Source organism: Ictidomys tridecemlineatus, chromosome 12 (assembly GCF_052094955.1).
Source record: "Ictidomys tridecemlineatus isolate mIctTri1 chromosome 12, mIctTri1.hap1, whole genome shotgun sequence".
Taxonomy (NCBI): domain Eukaryota; kingdom Metazoa; phylum Chordata; class Mammalia; order Rodentia; family Sciuridae; genus Ictidomys; species Ictidomys tridecemlineatus.
Genome location: NC_135488.1, coordinates 23,369,590 through 23,387,889, shown reverse-complemented (window position 1 = coordinate 23,387,889; position 18,300 = coordinate 23,369,590). Strand labels below are relative to the sequence as shown.

The 18,300-nt window shown below is 41.1% G+C and overlaps 1 pseudogene; it reads right to left on the bottom strand.

Annotated features, from left to right (window-relative positions):
- LOC144368925 (ATP-binding cassette sub-family A member 13-like) overlaps window positions 1-18,300 on the bottom strand; it is a 398,370-nt pseudogene that overhangs the window by 320,999 nt on the left and 59,071 nt on the right.

The following is an 18,300-nucleotide window of genomic DNA, read 5'->3' as shown; positions in this document are numbered from 1 at the left end:
GGTCTTCAACTGATTGAATGAGGCCCATCACATTTGGGAGTGTTGTCTGCTTTACTCAAAGTCTGCTGATTTAAATATTAACCTAAAATGTTCACCTAAAAAAAATAACCTTCACGGGGACATTTGGAATAATATTTGCTTTCATACTTAAATAATCAATAATCCTTTTTATATATGGGTTGTGCATGTTGCAAACACAAGTTGGCAAAGTTTTTCTTAATGCCTCTGAAGGGAAGGGTGGTTCTGGGGGTATTCTGCTAGGAGTAGAATATGAGCATCTACCCCTGGCTTTAATTAAAGCGGTCCCTCTTTTGTCAGTACTACAAAATGAGCTAAGGTATGAAATTTTCCTGGGAAATGGGACTCATCCAAATCCAAAGACTTGACCCCACAGGAGTGGTTCCCAGCTTTTGTGAGCATCAACCCAAACTGGCCCAGTGAAAGTCCTTCTGTTTGCCATAGAGCCTTTGTCTTGGTCCTTGGCCAGTTCACCATGCCATGATTCCAAGGCAAGGGCTTGGAATTTAGTGCCACGGCACAAATATTTGTCTTGAAATATTTTACATCTTTTTTACCAAGCAGGGAGTGCCCCACACCTTCCAGGGGATTCACAAGAGCAACAGTTTTAGCTACATACTTGCTTCTACTGCTTTTCTATGGTTTTTCAAATTTTATCATCTGTCTTTTTAAAATCCTGTGACCATTTTTCCTGTTTGAAAAGCACCTGAAGCAAGTGGGAACAGGATGAGTAAAAATAAACCTACGATAACACTGTTTTTCTTGGTTGGAAGCAAAATGTGTGATTTCTGATTGAAGCTCAACAGGCATCTTTCAACTTAAGCTGTGCTCAGGCTGATTTTTGTAAATTACCAGGAACATGGATGCTGAGTTCCTGATACTTTTCCTATGGGTCCATGTTTGGCTTAGACAGCTGCAAGAAGACCAGGGTCCCAGAGAAGACATCACCCCACCTCCATGAGCCATGCACACCTACTCAGCAGCTTTAAGATATTTGATTTATAAATGAAGATCATCCCCAGGGGAGGCATTTGCAGTTTTTAGCAGGAGCTTGTTTAACAGATGTCTGCTGACAGTCTAGTCCTGTTCAGAGCAGAACATGGGAGATGGTCTTGGTGTTGTCCACCTAGTGATTTTAGACTCAGAGGTACAGAGAAAATCTGAACAGGATGGCAGCTCTCAGCATCATCGTGAGGATGGAGGAAACACTCACAGTGATGCCCAAGATCTAGGACTATCAGGAAGAGCTGCTCTATCAATTTAAGCTTTGTGAGCCAAGAAAACAAAATCGGGTCAAATAGGAGAAACAGTTCTTCACATTTCAAAGAGAAGTAGTGTGGCCCTCTATTCTGCATTACAACTGAGCTCAAATCTGCTGACATGATAAAGAGACAGGTGCAAGAAAGGAAGGGACAGCTCTGAGGCTGCAGAAGGACTGAAGCCACTGGGTGGAGAGCCTGTGGTAATGAATTTGGAGGAGAAACAGAAAGGCCAGTATTAGCTGGATTGACTCCATCTGATGCTGACATCAAAGTTGCCAAATATCTGCAAGTCTCAGCTACATGACTAACAACTGGGGTGACAACAAGATGCCAAAGGATTGTTGGGATAATTAAATGAGATACAAAGCTCTCGGGACAGAGAAGAGTACTTCTAAGTGGTCAGCAACCACCGTTCTTACTGATATGCTCTTAAGCAACTACCAGAAAAAAATACAGCTTTGGCTTACAGCATATTGCAAGAAAAAGATGAATAAGAATTAGATAGAGCCACTGATTGAGAAAGATAATTGTATTTTAGAAAAGAGAGAGGAGGTACAGCTGATTAATTCCATCTTTGTTCCAGTATTGCTAAGGAGAACCATTTCTGCACTGGAATGTATAACACTCATCTGGGGTCTGTGGGCTACCATCAAATGCTGTGCCCAGCCTTGCACTGCACCCTGGCAGGTGGCCTCTAGGGTAGGGTAGCCCACTGAGACAAGAACTTGGCCGGCTGCAGTTCTCGATAGCAGCCACAGCCACCATCTGGCAACCCTCCCTACCCAGATCCCTCTGCCTCCAAGTCCAGACCCCTCTCTTCTTTCCTGTCTTCAGGAAGGGTCATGGTTCTATCTATAGTTGTTTTAAGAAGTTATGGAGAAAATGAAAACAACCTAGGTTTTCTTGTTTGAAATAGACTTTGGAAATTACTGACGGGTGATAATATCAGCCCTGGAACAATTCTGATTGTGGGCTAGCCAACAGCTGACATCCACATAACCAGCCCTATCAAGGTGACCAGACTCGCCAAACTCCATCACTTCTACTCACAAGAAATAACGACGAGACTCGGAATACCTTTCCTTTGAAGGGATCTCCAGAAAGAGATCAAAACTCTGTGGGTGTCCCCCTCTCCCTTCCTCCTTAAGAACTATGGCAGGGGTGGAGGTGGAACAAATTTATGAAAATTGTGGAATTTTCCTCCCAATGCTGCTCAGATGTTTAGCATAGAAAACAAAGGGGCAGTAAACAGACCCCTTGATCACTCTCTGTTTGCGTCCTGATTCTTTGTTTGACCTCACTGTTGATTTTAAAAGAATAAAAAATTGGCTTAACACAAAGAAGCACACCACCGTTGATGTGGATGAAAGCTTAAGACACAGGAATCCAGCATAAAATGAAGAGGTGCTACCAGGACAGGGTAGAAGGGATAGCAGCCCAGGATAGGTGGCAGGGCTAGCTGGGCTCCAGAGTCTGCGACTGGGATTTTAATTGGGTGGTGCTGATGTTAAAGAATGAAGCTCTGCAAGAGAGGAGCTTCTCATAGATACCCACAGCTGGTTCTCTGCAGCCAAGCAAGGGTGGAAAAGAAAACGACTTGGTATCAAGGTGTCAACCTGCCTTGGCCTCCTTCTGCTCATTCCTGCTCCTGGTCCTTTGATGCAATGTCCCAAGCCCTGTGACTCTCAGATCATTCCAGTCTGGCCTAGATGTCACATGCTCAGGGAGGCTTCCTAGAACCACCTATTCCCATCCCTGTGATAAATGCACATCCTAGAAATTTCCAGATTCTTCACTTACACTGTCATGATTTGTTACATATTTACTGAGTTGTTACAGAAGGTTAACTTCCCTAGAGTAGCAAATTAAGCCCCAGCTTTTGAAATCATGCCTGAAGTGCAGGAAGCTCTTAAATGAATGATTAAATGAATGAATTAATTAATTAAAGAAAGTTTTCTGCAATTTTTCCAGAACCTTACCACCACTTAGGCTAACCTCACTTCAGGTACTCCCTGCAGGCCACCAACAACTTGGATGATGGATACAATGTGGTCAGTTTGCAAACTGACTAGTACAACTACAGTAGAGAAGCCCAGGAAGAAAAATAAAGAAAGGGTACCACAAATTATATGATGCTGCTGCCCACCTAACAACCTATAAAAAACTCGTTCCCAAAGTGCTACCTCCTAACCTGACATAAAATCCCTTGCCTATGATCTGTGCATACATGCGGGTTCATGGATAGACTTACATATAAAAGCAAATAACTTCATTATGTATTTGAAAAGCATAAAAGCAACTTTTTATGTCCCTCCCCTTTACTTGACGGTCCACCCATTTAGGTGACCACAATGAATTATACTGCCAAAAATGCAGAGGAAGATACACAAACTACCAAAAAAAAAAAATCACTGCAAAACCTTTCCATAGGGCATATCACCATTTAATTCAAGCCTCCTAAGGACATAGCCCACTCATGATAGAACTTCAGTGACACCTGGTGGCTGCTTGCTTAAGCAGGCAGCAAGCATCAAAAACACCTATGTCCAAACCTAAGATGTATCATAAGACTTTGGATCTGAAAGGACCCCAGAAATTAGGTGATCTGATGTTCCTTTTAAAGCCATCCTAGGAAGCTACTCAAATTAATTTAGTCACTAGTCCATTTACCTGTTACAAGTTCCAGTAACTCTTAAGATTTCAAAGGAAAGCTATTCACTATTTCTATCTAAGGTTACTCATGAGCTGAGTGAAGAAATTTCACCACTACTCCCTGAAATTTCATCACTCTCCTCACCTCCACTATCACTCCCAACATCTTCATGCATATGTAGTATTTACTGAGTTGAATAGATACTAGGAAAAGTAGGTATTATGTGTCTTACTTACTAACTTGGTAATACTACAATTTGAATTTTAGATACAAATCTACTTCTTTCTTAATTTAGACTAACTCTTAAGGTACTCAAGGTGCATTAGCGACCCCCCCCTAATTAACCATAACTGACATAAAAATAGTGTGTATTGGTCCCAACTAATAATCAATGCATTTTTTTGTAAGCCAATTTAATAATTCTCTATTGAATAGAGTAAGACTCCAACTGGGAATGCTGAAAAGGCGTCTGGAAAAGCAACTGCAAAGGACCCCAGGGATATCTGCTGTGGCCCACGCATAATTTCCCTGCTCCCCTCTTCTGAGATAAACCACGCCTCAATGCAACCCAATATGTGTTACTCATCCTTGGGTTTTTTGCAATGGCTTTTTAATAGTTTCATCACTTTTTCAGCTGCCTTCACCAGAGCGTCTCAATCACCTTGGAGATGACATGGCCCGTCATTACTCATCTGCCTTCACAAGTCACTACCACAGCACACTGTCAGATTGTGCACTGTCACTCTCCACTTAAAGGATATTGGAGTCCATTTTAAAAATATTTTCAGCTGTTTTGCTTTGGGATATTTTTTTCAGTTTGATAACAGCTATGGAAACAAGCAGAGGCACCCTGGCATGTCCTGCATCAGAGTTAGAGATTACAAGGAAAAAAAAAATCATCACCAGTTTTATCCTTTCTAATCCCAAATGAAGACAATATTATGAAATTAAAGACTCCCAGGGTTTTGTCATGAGACAGTGATATCCTTTGGTTCCTTGCTCGTTTTCTCATTCCCTTTCTGCTTTCGGTTATATCATTTGTGCAGCAACCCGCTCCCCTAGCCATGGGGGAGGACAGAAGGAAGAGGAGAGAGAATAACACAACACCAACAGCTTCAGGCTGAGGGCCCCGTAGGTGGGCAAGCACAGAAGCAGCAGCCTGTACCTTGGAATGGGAAATATTTGCTTCTAAGATACTGTGGATGGTCTCATCTGAGATGTGGATAGAAGAGCGAAGATCTTTTGTGAGCTGGGTGACATTCTTCATCAAATCTTTTACTTTTACATCTAAAAAATGAGCAAAAGGAATAAAATTTTATTTTTTAAAAAAGTTCCAATTATTTCTGAATATTTTTGTGGTAACAAAATTTGATATTAAAATCTGACAAGGATGGTTTCCTCCACGATGACCAACTTAGAGAAGACACTGAATAAAGTTCCATCTTAGTCCTCTTAGGGCAACTGAGATCATTTATACTAGAAGTAAATCAAGACCCCAGAATATATAGTATTATCTGGTCAATTGTTTACTCATTTGAAGACCTCTGTATTTTAAGATTGACTTGAAAAAGAGCTTTATCTTAGGGAACAATGATCAAGTCTCATAAGAAACTCACTTCTCCACCTGTATCTGTTTATCTCATTTTGTAGCAAGAGGAGGGTCAGTTAAGGATTTTCCAGAATTCTTCAGATTTAGCATATTGATTCTGCAAGCAGCTTTGTGAGTTGTATATACAGAGAAGACAGAGAAGCAGAAACTAATAGGCGACATTCGTCCAAGGAGACAGAACTAGAGCAAAATCCAGACCACAGACACTTCTCTTCCTTCTCTGCTTGATTTTTTTGGTACCCCAGGATTTGAGAATTTTCTCTATAAAGCCCTCAAACATCAGACCAGCCAAGTTCTATTGTCATTTTCACATATACTCTAAGGTTTCCTTTGTATGTTTTATTTTAATAACATTTGAGTGAAAAAAAGTGAATTTAATTTTTAATCAAGCAAAATTGGAAAGCCACATACTTACTCTCGGTAACTGTAAAATTGCTAAGAAAAGTCATAATGGAATTCCCAGACAACCAAGTCTTCTCAAAACTTTTGGCAAACCTAAGATGGCAAGAAATTAAAACTAAATTAGGCAAGATAAAATACCAGAAACAATTTTGGTGTGAATAATCCTGCCTTAGTGCCCAGGAGATGAGACGGATAACAAGATCACATTTCCATAAAATTCCTCTGATAATTAGACACACAATCTCTCCCCACACCATCTGTATGTGAATATCCATTAATACCAACACTGCAATATTTCCTTCTCAGAGACCCTGCCAAGCAAGAAAAATCAGGAAATAAAGATGCATAATAAGTAGCTTTACACAAATGTGAAAGGAACAGGCAGAATCTATCAGGAGATGTTTGAGAAATTAGGATATCTAGAGTCAGATGAACATCTCTCTGCGAATGTCATTTGTAGAATACAAAGTCCCCGACATCCTCATCTGAGGGCTTATATTTCTAGAACTCTGAGATAAATTAATTAAATATGAAGCAATCAAAAATACTTTATACTGTTCATCCACTCATATTTAATACCATATTGTGATATTGGATCATGACATTTTATTCTAATTCCTTGATCACCAGTGAAGTGAGCCTTATGGTGAATGCTGCTCTTACATTTTGCTATTTAAAAACTTAGTTATGGAAAACTATGATGGTTAGAAAATGTATACGTATTCATATGCATATTAATAACATTTAGTGAAGACCCTTATCTGGCTGGAATGCATCTTTAAGGAATGCCCGACTTCTTTATGAAGCAGGAGAAGACGTGAGATCCCGCTGGTACCTACGTGCTCATGTGCTGCTGAACTGTCTCTAGTGGGGGCTGGCATGTGCAGTCCTGGTCAGTGGCATTTTCCAAGTTACTTCTGAAGCTTTCCAAGGTGCTAGAAAGATTTCTGCTAAGACTTTCACAATTTATCTGATTAGGTGAGGACCATAACTTTTCAATTTCCTAGAAAACACAGCAGTGATATAGGTCAGAAACACACACTTAAAAATTAACCTTTGCCCTCACAGTTACATGTATTGTCAGGTTTTTACTTATTCTCGGTAGACTCAGGAAACAGAAATGGAAAGTCATGGCCATTGCCTCTGTCACTGCAGAGCAGTAGAATGAGCTTTCAGCTACAAAGTAGGGGAGCCCAGGTTTTATTCCTGGCTCTTCCTAGACGCAAGAAGATGGTATGTTCTTCAATACATGGCAGAGAATAAAAAACATCCTCCCGAGTGACCAACCTGCATTTAGATTACTACAATATGGTTCTCAAGAACTTGGGCTACTCGGTAGCAAAAGTAAACAACCTAATTATAAAAATTGGTCAAAGTGTTAGATAGACATGTCTCTAAAGAAAACACACAAATGATAAATAGGTACATGAAATGGTGCTTAACATCATCAATCAGCAGGATAATGCAAATAAAAGTCACAGAGAGATGTCGCTTCATACATATTAAGATGACTGTCATCAAAACAACAAGAGATACTTACAAGTTTTCTCAGGTGCAATGGTGCACACCTGTAATCCCAAAGATTGGGGAGGCTGAGGCAGGAGGATGGCAAGTTCAAGGCCAGCCTCAGCAATTTAATGAGACCCTGTCTCAAAGTTTAAAAGATGAATAAATAAAAAGGTCTGTAGAAGTCATGCCAACTGCAATGACATGGATAAACCTAGAAGAAACACTAAGAGTCACAGAAGAAAAAAAGAAGAGAAAAAAGCCTCATTTAGATGTAAGGTGACCAGTGAGTATCCAGCCATGAAGACTTCATGGGGCATTGGTAGAAGCAGCCAGCCTTTAAGCAGTGCTGCCTGCTACCTGCAGGGGTTCGAGAGGGAGTGGCTGCCTCAGGCCAGTTTCTTCATTGTCTTTCTCAAGGCAGGACTCAGGGCCCACAGACCTCTCTGTTTTCTTTACTTAGATCCCCAGCGTCTATACTATCCTTAAAGACAAATCCCCTCCAGCCTCCCCAACACTCATGACCCTGAAGACCTGTGCACAGAACCCATTCAAGGCCAAAGTGTAACCACAGTCAAGCAGAAAGGAAAAGAACAGTAGCAATCATAGGCATGCATCTGAAAAGCAGGAAGATGCCCAGGTTTGGTCCCAAGGCTTCAGTCTGTGTGCTCATTTCTAGTGACATGCAAAGTATTCCCTTCCACTTTCATCTTCTATTCTTATTTCCAAATGTGGAGCTCTCTAAACTCTCCCCAGTGCACTCACTAAAATATTTCACAGGTCCAATATTCTCCTTCCTGGATAGATGTCCCCGCCTTGTAGCATGCCAGTGCCCAGAGACAACCAGTCATATAGGTACAAACAAGTGGCTCCTTAGAGCCAACTCACTTTAAGAATATAGGTTGAATTAAACCTATCTCATGGGGAGCTCTGCCCAGGGAACATTGGCTCATAGAAAAGAACCTCTAGTTTATAACTTGTAATTATATGCAAATTAAATTAAATCCAATACATTTATAGCATTCCCACTATGGATATTATTCTTAAATTTAACAAAATGATAATCACAGAGGGGCTTATAAAGAAGGAACGTGCATAACCTCTCTCCTCAGCAGCAATAACTAATGGGAGAAAAGTTCCAATTTTCTCAGCACAGGTTTACTAGGGTCCAGGAAAGTAGTATCTAGAACAGTTGAGACTGGCATCCATTAAGTTAAACCTTTGGGATAACATAATACCACCCCATGGAAAAAGCAGCACACATCGTACTTCATTCCGTGGCTAGAACAAGCCTGTATCATCTAGGGACTGTTCAAGTAAGTGGACACAGATGGGTCCAAAAGTCTTGATTTAGAGAAGTGGTCAGAAATTTGCAGTTTGACCTGGAATCTGGGCACATTCTCCATTTTAGCTTATCTCAGAAGTATAAAGACAGGTTGGGTCCTGTGGTCATTTTTGAACCCCATTTAGCTCCTGATGGCTACTTTCTGCCATCAGGAAAGCAAAACAGCAGAGTAAGGAGCTGAGACACTGAACCTTGAGCTTATCAATTCAGCCGGTGGGGACTTTCATTCCAAAAGGAACTGGGAAAACTGTGTGTTAAACTATTTAGATATTGAAACACTAAAGATGGCACTGTGCACTTTGTCTGCCTTTATCAGGCACAGGAGATTTTACATCCCATATCCTGGAAAAGAACTACATTTCTAAAAGTCTCCATTTGATGGTTTAATGGGCACATTCTAACGGTTTTGCATCCTGAGATAGCAACATTCTTTGTCATCAGAGGAAGGAACTTCCGCTCTTCATCAAAGCTAACCTATTACCAGTCAGAATTCTTGACAACCATATAATAATTTGAAATAAAAATATGATCTTTGAGTTAGTTGTTTCAAAAGTTGAAGTGTCTTGCCTGTTTTATTATCACAAACTTCTCTCAGCATTCAAAAGCTGCAAGTATTTTTTCTTTATTCACATTTAATACAGGCTGAGTATGCTTATTCAAAATGCTTGAGACCTAAAGTTTTGAGGATTTTATTGGATTTGGGAATATTTGCACATACACAATGCACATACATTTCTTAGGAATGGGATCCAAGTCTACACATGAAATTCATTTATGCTTTGCACACAATTTGTACACATAGCCTGGAAGTCACTTTCGAGTGTCCTTGTTCTGACTGAAAATACCACACCTGACCTCCTATGAGGTCAGGTGTGGTATTTTCTATCTGTGGTGTCTGTTATGTTGGTGCTCAAAGTTTTAGATTTTGGAGAATTTTGGATTTAGGATTTTTGGATTAAGCATGCTCAACCCATACCTAACAAAGATCTGCAGAATCTGAAATTAAAAATTTGACCGGTCTAATGGGCTGGGGATATAGCTCAGTTGGTAGAGTGCTTGCCTCATATGCACAAGGCTCTGGGTTCAATCCCCAGTAATAATAATAATAATAATAATAATAATAATAATAATAATAATTTGATGGCCTAAGTAAATCAATGAAAATCTGACAAACTACAGGGGCTGCACTAGCAATTATCTCTCAGGATTCATAAGGATATCAGCTCACATATGCTACTCCTCCAAAAGCTGGAGAATATAAGGATCAACAGCTCTCATCCTCTCCTTACCTACTGCAGAAGCCCAGTCTTTGGTGCCCTCACACGTCCCAGGAGATTGGCACAAACACCACTGAGCTACTTTGGTATCGTCCCTCTTTTCACTCTCTGGGATAATGCCACACTCACTGGACATATCATTGGGTACAGTCAGTGTAAAAACAATTTAAAAAAAAAGTTCAGAGCTGGTCTTAGAAGAAAGGCAGGCTGTGTGGAAAAAACTCCATTGAGCCTATGTGTGGGCCCAGTGGTCCTTAATTCCAAGCAAAAGAGTGGGCCCCAGATGAAAGTCATATTCTAAGATTCAATGTTATTTGGAGTCCCTGCCTGGGGATCTTGGGCACTTGTCCAAATTAATAAGAAGCAAAGTGCTATACTGGTTTCCCCTCAGCTATTGTTCTTGAACATGGCAGTGTTCGTGATTAGTGAGAGCTGGAGATGGACTGGCAAATGTTTAAAAACTAGGTCTCAAAAAAAATCAATAAATAAAAGATCTGATTTGTAGTACTTGCCACTTCCCAGGGTGTAAGCACTCTCACATTGCCTAGTTCACACTGTCAACATGACATCGCTAAATGTGACCATATAGTGTTTCCATGAGGTAGATACCACAGAAGCAAATGATATCAGGAAAACAGATACCAGTAAAATATACTAAAATAGTTTGGAGTTAATGAGTATTTATTAACTTTATTTTTAACCCAATTTATATAATCATATATTTACATAATTTGATTGTTAATGATGTTGGTGCTAAACAACCAGCTCACAAAATTCCTGGTATTTGAAAAAGCAGCTCCCACAACTCAATGCCAGTCAACTTCTGCACAGACTGAAAGAATCTGAATGACAGAAAGGGTGAAGGCTCATTTTGCAAGCCTAACTTTCACCATGACTATATGTGACACAATTGCTCTGGTTATAAGGACCACACTGCAAGCTTGCAATACCTTGACTACCTCGCAGGGGCCCTCAGGAATGAATATGACATTCTCTGAAAAATAGAAGATGACAAACCTGATAGTAGTTGTGCACCAAAGTGACCCCTTGGATAGCAGATAAAATGAGATGCCTTATCCCACCTTGCTTGCAACTCAGAGTAGCACACAAAATGTCCTTAGTCAAGGAAGGGTTTTCTGCCAGAGGAAACAGAGAAAAGTAATTAGTAAGCAGTCCTTTCTAGAACTCTCCAGCCCCACAGAATCATTTCTTCAAGATTCAAAACAAATTCCTAAAAATTTCTTAAATCAAGATGAACTTTCAGATGATAAGGAAAAAGCTATGTCTTTAATTTTTTTAATTGACACAAAGTAATTGTATGTGTGCATAGGATACCAGGCAGCTTTTTAGTACATTTATGAGGGTTAACCATCAGATCAGGATAGCTGGCAATATATCATCTCAAATATTAATCATTTCCTTATATTGGGAATGTTCAAAACCCTCTCTACTAGTCATATTGCAACATTGAACTAATTGTGTCTATTGTACTATAGAACCCCACAAGTTACTCCCCCTATCCAACTGCAGCTCTGTGTTCATGAAACATCCTGTTTCAACATATTCCCCAGTCTCTGGTAAACATTATTCAACTCTCTACCTCTATGAGATCAATATTTTAGCTTCTATGGATAAGTTAAATAATGAATATTTATCTTTTAGTGCCTGATTATTTTGTTTAAAATAAAGTCTTCCAGTTCCATTTATATTTCTGCAAATGATAATTTTATTCTTTTTAACAACTGAGTAATATTTCATTGTTTATACACACCATATTTCCTTCATCCATTAAAGTTGTGTCTTTTAAGGTACAGATGGAATTAAAGAGTTTTTCCCAAGCTGAATTTATTCTATAGAAATCCATTTCCAACCTCTACCTGCCACAAACTGGCCCTTCTTCCTGTATTTCCTATAAGTGGGGTACTGTTATGATTCAGATATGAGGTATCTCCCAAAAGTTAATGTGTGAAACAAGGCAAGAATTTTCAGAAGTGAAACGATTAGATTATGAAAGGTGTAACCTAATCAGTGGATGAATCAGGTAGGATGTAACAGGAGAAAGTAAGTCACTTGGAGTGTGACTTGGGGGTTTATATTTCATCTCTTATAAGCATAGTGTTTCTCTCTCTCTCTCTCTCTCTCTCTCTCTCTCTCTCTCTCTCTCTCTTTCTATTTCTCTCCCTATCCTACCTGGTTTCCTTCTCTTGAGATGCTTTCCTCTGCCATGCCCTTCTATCATGATGTTCTGCATAAACTCATAAACTCAAGCCCAGAGTTTTGGAGTCAACCAACCATGGACTGAACCTCTGAAACAGCAAGCCAAACAAACTTTTCTTTCTCTAAATTATTTTTGTCTTTGGGTCACAGAGATGCAAAGTTGAATAAAACAATACCTATTTGCCCCCAGATTGGCCAGGACAGTCTTGGTTTTTACCTTCTGTCTTGAAGTAAACAGTAACCTCTTTCTTTCTCTCAAGTGCCCCACATGCTCAATTTTCTTACAAACATAAAACTTCCCCAAGGTCTTTCCATACAACCAATCTCTCCATCTGTTTCACTCTACCTCCCAGTTTCTCTAGATTCTGTGCCTTCATCCAGCACCCCCAGGTAACATGCCAAACTCCTAGCAGCTCCCACCCATATCTCACCTCTGTAATCTGCCTTCTGCTCTGAGCCACAGGACTCTTCTTCAATAAAAGAAATGGTCAGAAAGGGAAATCTGCCCAAAGGCTCAAGATTGCATTCAAAATTTTTTCACAGCCACTGGCTGCCTTCACTTCCTAGAGGGTCTCTCCCTTCTGCTTAGTCTGTCTGCACCTTCTACTGGGGCTTTCTCTCCCAAACCTACCTTCCTTTCACAGCTCAGCCTCAGGAACACAGTCCTCCTACCCACCCTGACCACAGCCCTCCCATTTCCTGTCTGTGCAGATCCATGTCAGCTCAGCTCTGCATAAGGGTCCACTGCAGGACTCTCACCTCTACTGTCATGTGCGGCCAGCACACAGCACGTGGCTCTGCACCTCCTAGATGCTTGGACATTACAGAAAATAAAATTCATCCTTATGACCAACAAATAGTGAAAACTTAGTTTTGACAAATGATTACATTATTTCTCAGAAGTCATTTTTAAAAACAATTTGAGCATAAAAGAAGCCAATCTGAGCAGGCTGTGCACTATGAGATTTCAACCCTATGACATTCTGGAAGAGGCAAAATTATGGAAACAGTGAAAAGATCAGTGGTTACCAGAAGTTAGGAGGAAAGAAAGGATGAGTAGGTGGAGCACAGAGGATTTTGAGGGGACAGTTAAATGATTCTGTATTATACGAAGGTGGGGGATATATGTCACGTAGATTTATTAAAATCCAAGGAACGTCAACACTTGGAGTAAACTGTATTGGACTCTGGGTGATAGTCATGTGTCATTGTAGGTTCATCAATTGTAACAAACATGCCACTCTGATAAAGGCTGTTGACAGTGGGGGAGGGTACTGTGCTCCTTGTGTAGGGAGTATACTGGATTTTTCTGTACTCCCTGCTCAATTTTCTTACAAACATAAAACTGCCCAAAAAATAAAATTCATTAATTAAAAAACAGTTTTGAACATATGCAATACAGAATGTTCATGCTTTCTAGAAACATCCAACCCTGATGCCTTGTTTATCTTTTCCCATTAAATATATATTTCACAATTCTTAAGACAGTTCTCTTTATTGTAGAAAATGTTAAATGTGTCTCTTAAGTAATTTCTTATTAAAATGTGGAGTGAGAAAGTAAAATTGTCAAACATGCCAGAATTTATCTTTGAGTATAAATGGGCCCTCTACTTTAGGAAAAAACATGAAGTGTGTAGAAATGATGCCATTCAAACCCAAAAGCGGGAGAATGCACCATGAGAAAGCTCATACATATGGCATTAGACAAGCTCTGTGGACCTTTGCTTTCTCCAGGTGAGAGTCCAATGCAGACCAACCTGGCATTTCTGCAATATTAGCTCAGGAGTGATGTGGTTATAGGAAAGCAGGCCAGGTTGCCTAGGCGTCTAGTCCCCTTCTGACCCTGGATTCCACAATGTCATACAGGAATCATTGCAAGAACACGTGACAAGTCTTGACACCTGCAAGAGCTCAGCCCAGCCTGGGTCCCCCCACTTCCCAGAATGCCCTCTTCCTCCTCCCAGTTGTGCTTCTTCAAAGCCCCAGCTCCAGTCCATTCTAGCTGCTCTGGTGCCTCTTCTTGCCTTGAGGACACATTCAGACACCTTCTCTGGCTTCTCTGATCTGCAGGCTCTCTTACACACCCTTCATGCAGCTCCCCCGAGCCTTATGAAGCCCTGTGATTATCCTCAGCTGGAAAAGGCTCTTCTTCATTGCAAAACCCTGGACAACTAACTCACAATCTATGAGCCACAATTAGCTAGTTTGAGAAACTAGAAGATTACAGAGATGCCCACTGAGATTTCTTCTATTTCCATGAGCTTAGCAGGCGCTCATGCAATCATTATTGACAGACTTAAGGCCACAAGGAGGAGGAAAATGACAACTTCCTTTGTGGAGACACTGAATCAATTCTGAACATGGCAAAAAAAAAATGGCTTTAACAATGACGGTAACAGATCTGACTGCTAATCCTTTTGTGTGAAACAAGAGCCATCTGCCTATTTTGGTCCATTAAGCTCTACATCTTCTTCATTGGTTGGCCCTTCTACCTTCTTTAAATTTGTCACTGCCTTCCAATGCTACAGAATGGAATGGCAGTCTAATAGGGAAGGTGAGGTGGCAGTTTAAATGACAGTCATGCTTGGGTTTCCTTGAAATAAAATTGTAAAAATTAACTAAAAATTAACTTTCTGTTTCTAACATCATTTTAAGTACATTAGCAGCTGTAACACAGAATGGCAAAATAAATACAAATTCAGGTACCAAGGAATGTTTAATTCATTTAAAATCCATTAATTTATCTGACTGTGAAATGTCAAAAATAATTATGTCTTCAAACACGGGCTGAATTCAATATGCCAGAGAAGCATTCAAGAATCAGAAAGAAGTTTGATTCAAATTTTACCCACGCATGGTCCCCCATGCTGAAATCATTTATGGCCATCCTAGTGTGCACTTAGATAGGTAATGCTTTGTCTTTGATGGTATTTTCACTGTTCGTAATATATTCCAAATTAGAAATTAGGACTTCCTTTTTTAAAAGGCTACACAAAGTCCCCAGCTGTCAGTCCACTGGGGTTTCCTGTACTTCAATCATGTCCCACTTTCTCCTTCCATTCTTCTCTTTTTTTTTTTTGTCTCAGAATATTAACCCCTCCTTTGATTCAGTGAAATGTTTGTATTAATTTTTAAAAAGAGATGAGTGAGCCATAAAAACTAATCCTGTCCCTAAACTACCAATTTGCACTTGAGAACCAGTTCTTTGTACATTGGGAAGTGGTCTCCCAATGGCATGCAGGAGACCCAACCTCAGCCTGCACTGAACCAGAGGAGGAGGACTGTCATGCGTGAGGCACCTGCCCTGAGCAAGGGCCCATGGGGGTCACCTGTGTTCACTGTCATGTTTTATTAAATCCTCTCAATACTCTTTGAAGCCCATTTTGTTCAAGGCTGAAACAGACTTGGCAGCCTGTCCTGAGTTGCTCAGCTAGCAGGAGATGCTGAACTCAGCCTGGCAGGTCTCAGAGCACCTGCTCCTTCATTGTACGCTTCCCCTGGCATCACTTACTACAAGGGTCAGTGTGATTCTGTGCCTGGGGCCACCTGGGGACAATGAAGGAAGCCTTGCCAGACATAATGCTGCATCGTGATCAGCAGTCCCTTGCTGTCTGATGCAGCAGACTTGTAGGCCAGGGGCCCACACACAGGCCTCCACCCTGTGGACCGTGGTGCCTGGCATAAGGTGGCACTCACTCACTCACCTACCCAGTCCTCTAAACACATCACTCTGGTGTCTACTGTATCTATGTCAGCATTTTTTCTAGACCCTGGAGAGACACAATGGTGGCCATGCAGGCACACCTCCCTAGTACTCAGGTTTCACCTGACATGCTCCGCATTCCAGGGATGAGTCGTCCAAGGGCTCATCCTCTCCTCCCGCCCTCACTCCCACCCCCATCACCATATTTGAGCTTCTTCCTAGTATGTTTTTAAAATAGAATTTGGCATGTAGGTTCCTGCCTGAGACTCGCTTTTCCTCCTTTCTATTCTCAGGTGCATGCTATTCTACAGACCTGGCCCCTGGCTTCAGCCACCCACACCCAACAGTGAATCCACCCTGAGGCCAGGGGCTCTTCTCATCTGATGGAGGATTTTGCCCTCCCTGGGTAAGCCAGACCCTTTTCTCTATGATGTCCTCCCAGCCCCACAGTTTACTCAATTGTACAAAATGGTCCCAGAGCACACAGACAGCCCATCTACTCTCTATAATAGCTGAACATTCCTATATGAACAGACTGCTCACTTGGGAATGCTTAGGAACCAAGAGATGAGCCCATAAGGGTCCCTGGCATTTATTCACTCACTCATTCATTTAACAAGCATCAAATATCAGCATCTTATGCTCTATTTCCCATAGGCCAAGTTTATTACCATCAGGCACAACCCTTATGATCAGAGAAAAGATGAATTCAGAATAGCACATAGGGTCATGGCCGTAACTGGGAAATCAAGCCCTGAGATTGGAATCCAGGTAGGGCCACCTAACACCTGATGGGGTGGGTCCAGAGGAGCTGTCCAGAGGACATAATAATCTAAAAATAGTAGTACAATAGATTCAAATAGTAATCTAAATAAAAGCAATAATCTAATAATAAAACAGAAAATGTAAGAGAGTGAGAGTATGGAATCAAATGAACTGAGGTGAAGCAGGGAGCTAAAGGTGTAAGGTGAGCCATGGTGGAACTCCATGCAGCAGTAGATTAAGGCCTGCTCAGTCCTCCTTTCACTCTTCTCTGGTCTGATCAGACCCACCCTCTGCTCAGCCATTTCTCTTCCCTGACCCTCCTCTTCATCTCTCTTACCTAGTCTCTCAAGGTCCTTGTTAACTCAGAGTTAACTTAGAGTCCCTTACCCCAGTCTGGGAGACTAGGACATAGGAAGGCAGCAGCATGTGTGTTCAAGTAGAATTAGTGTGAACATTGGTGGTCCATTCCACGACTCAGATATGCACCACAACTTAATGCCTACACATTAGAGAAAGCCCTAAAATAATTACCCTATAATGCAGCTCACAGTACTTACTCTCCATCAAGAGTAGCATTTAAAGGAAATGTGTAGCTAAGAATGCATCAAGTATGACCTTACTAGATGAATTAATTTAATAACAACATAACTATTCATGATTGCTGGGTACTATGTTGAATATCATGGAGATGCAGGATTTAAAAAGAAACTAGTCCCGCTGTCAGTGAAGCTACAGAGTCCTGCAGAAAAGGAGGTTTCAGAAATGAAATTGTAGGCAATAAGTGCCAAGGCTAGAGGAAATTCAGGTCACTACATGGACCCTTCAGCTTACACTAGGGGACTGTATAGTCCATGTCAGGCACTGCAGACATACAAATGTTATGACACAATTGCGGCCTGCAGGAAAGGTGACTCTAGAACAGTGGGTAGATGTAAGAAATAAGAGCATGAAGAGTTGCCTTTGATAAATGTCTCCTTAAATATCTGGCCAGCAAAGGAGGAAGGGGCGGTCCTACTGAACAAGATGCCCCCAGCTCTAGGACACAGAGCACAGCTTGAGTTTAGGTGGAAGAGACAGGGAAGCATACTCCATGAGCAAGGACACAGAGACCAGAAAGCCCACACAGTATTACGAAGACATTGTCCAATTTTACTGGAGCACACAGGTTGGAGAGGCTGGACCAGACCCCTCCAGGTCTTGAGTCTCAAAGTCAGGCTAAGAAGGTTATTCTTTGTCCTAAAAGAAATTCATGGGAAATCTGTGTATCTCTCTGACAGCCCAGCTCTCAAAACTGGCACAGCGGCATTATCAGGCACATCTTACATAATCAGCCCACCTGCAAAGATAATGAGCACACGCAAAACCACCATCTTCACTTTCTGCAGCATCTCAATGGCTTCAGAGGGCTTCTCCAGCTGCTGCAAAACTCGACACATCTCAACAACTCTTAAGGAAAAAAAAAGATAATGGCATTTAAGGATAAAAATCTGCAACACATGAGCATTGTTACTGTGTAGTAGTAGGCTGGGCAGTACACACATAC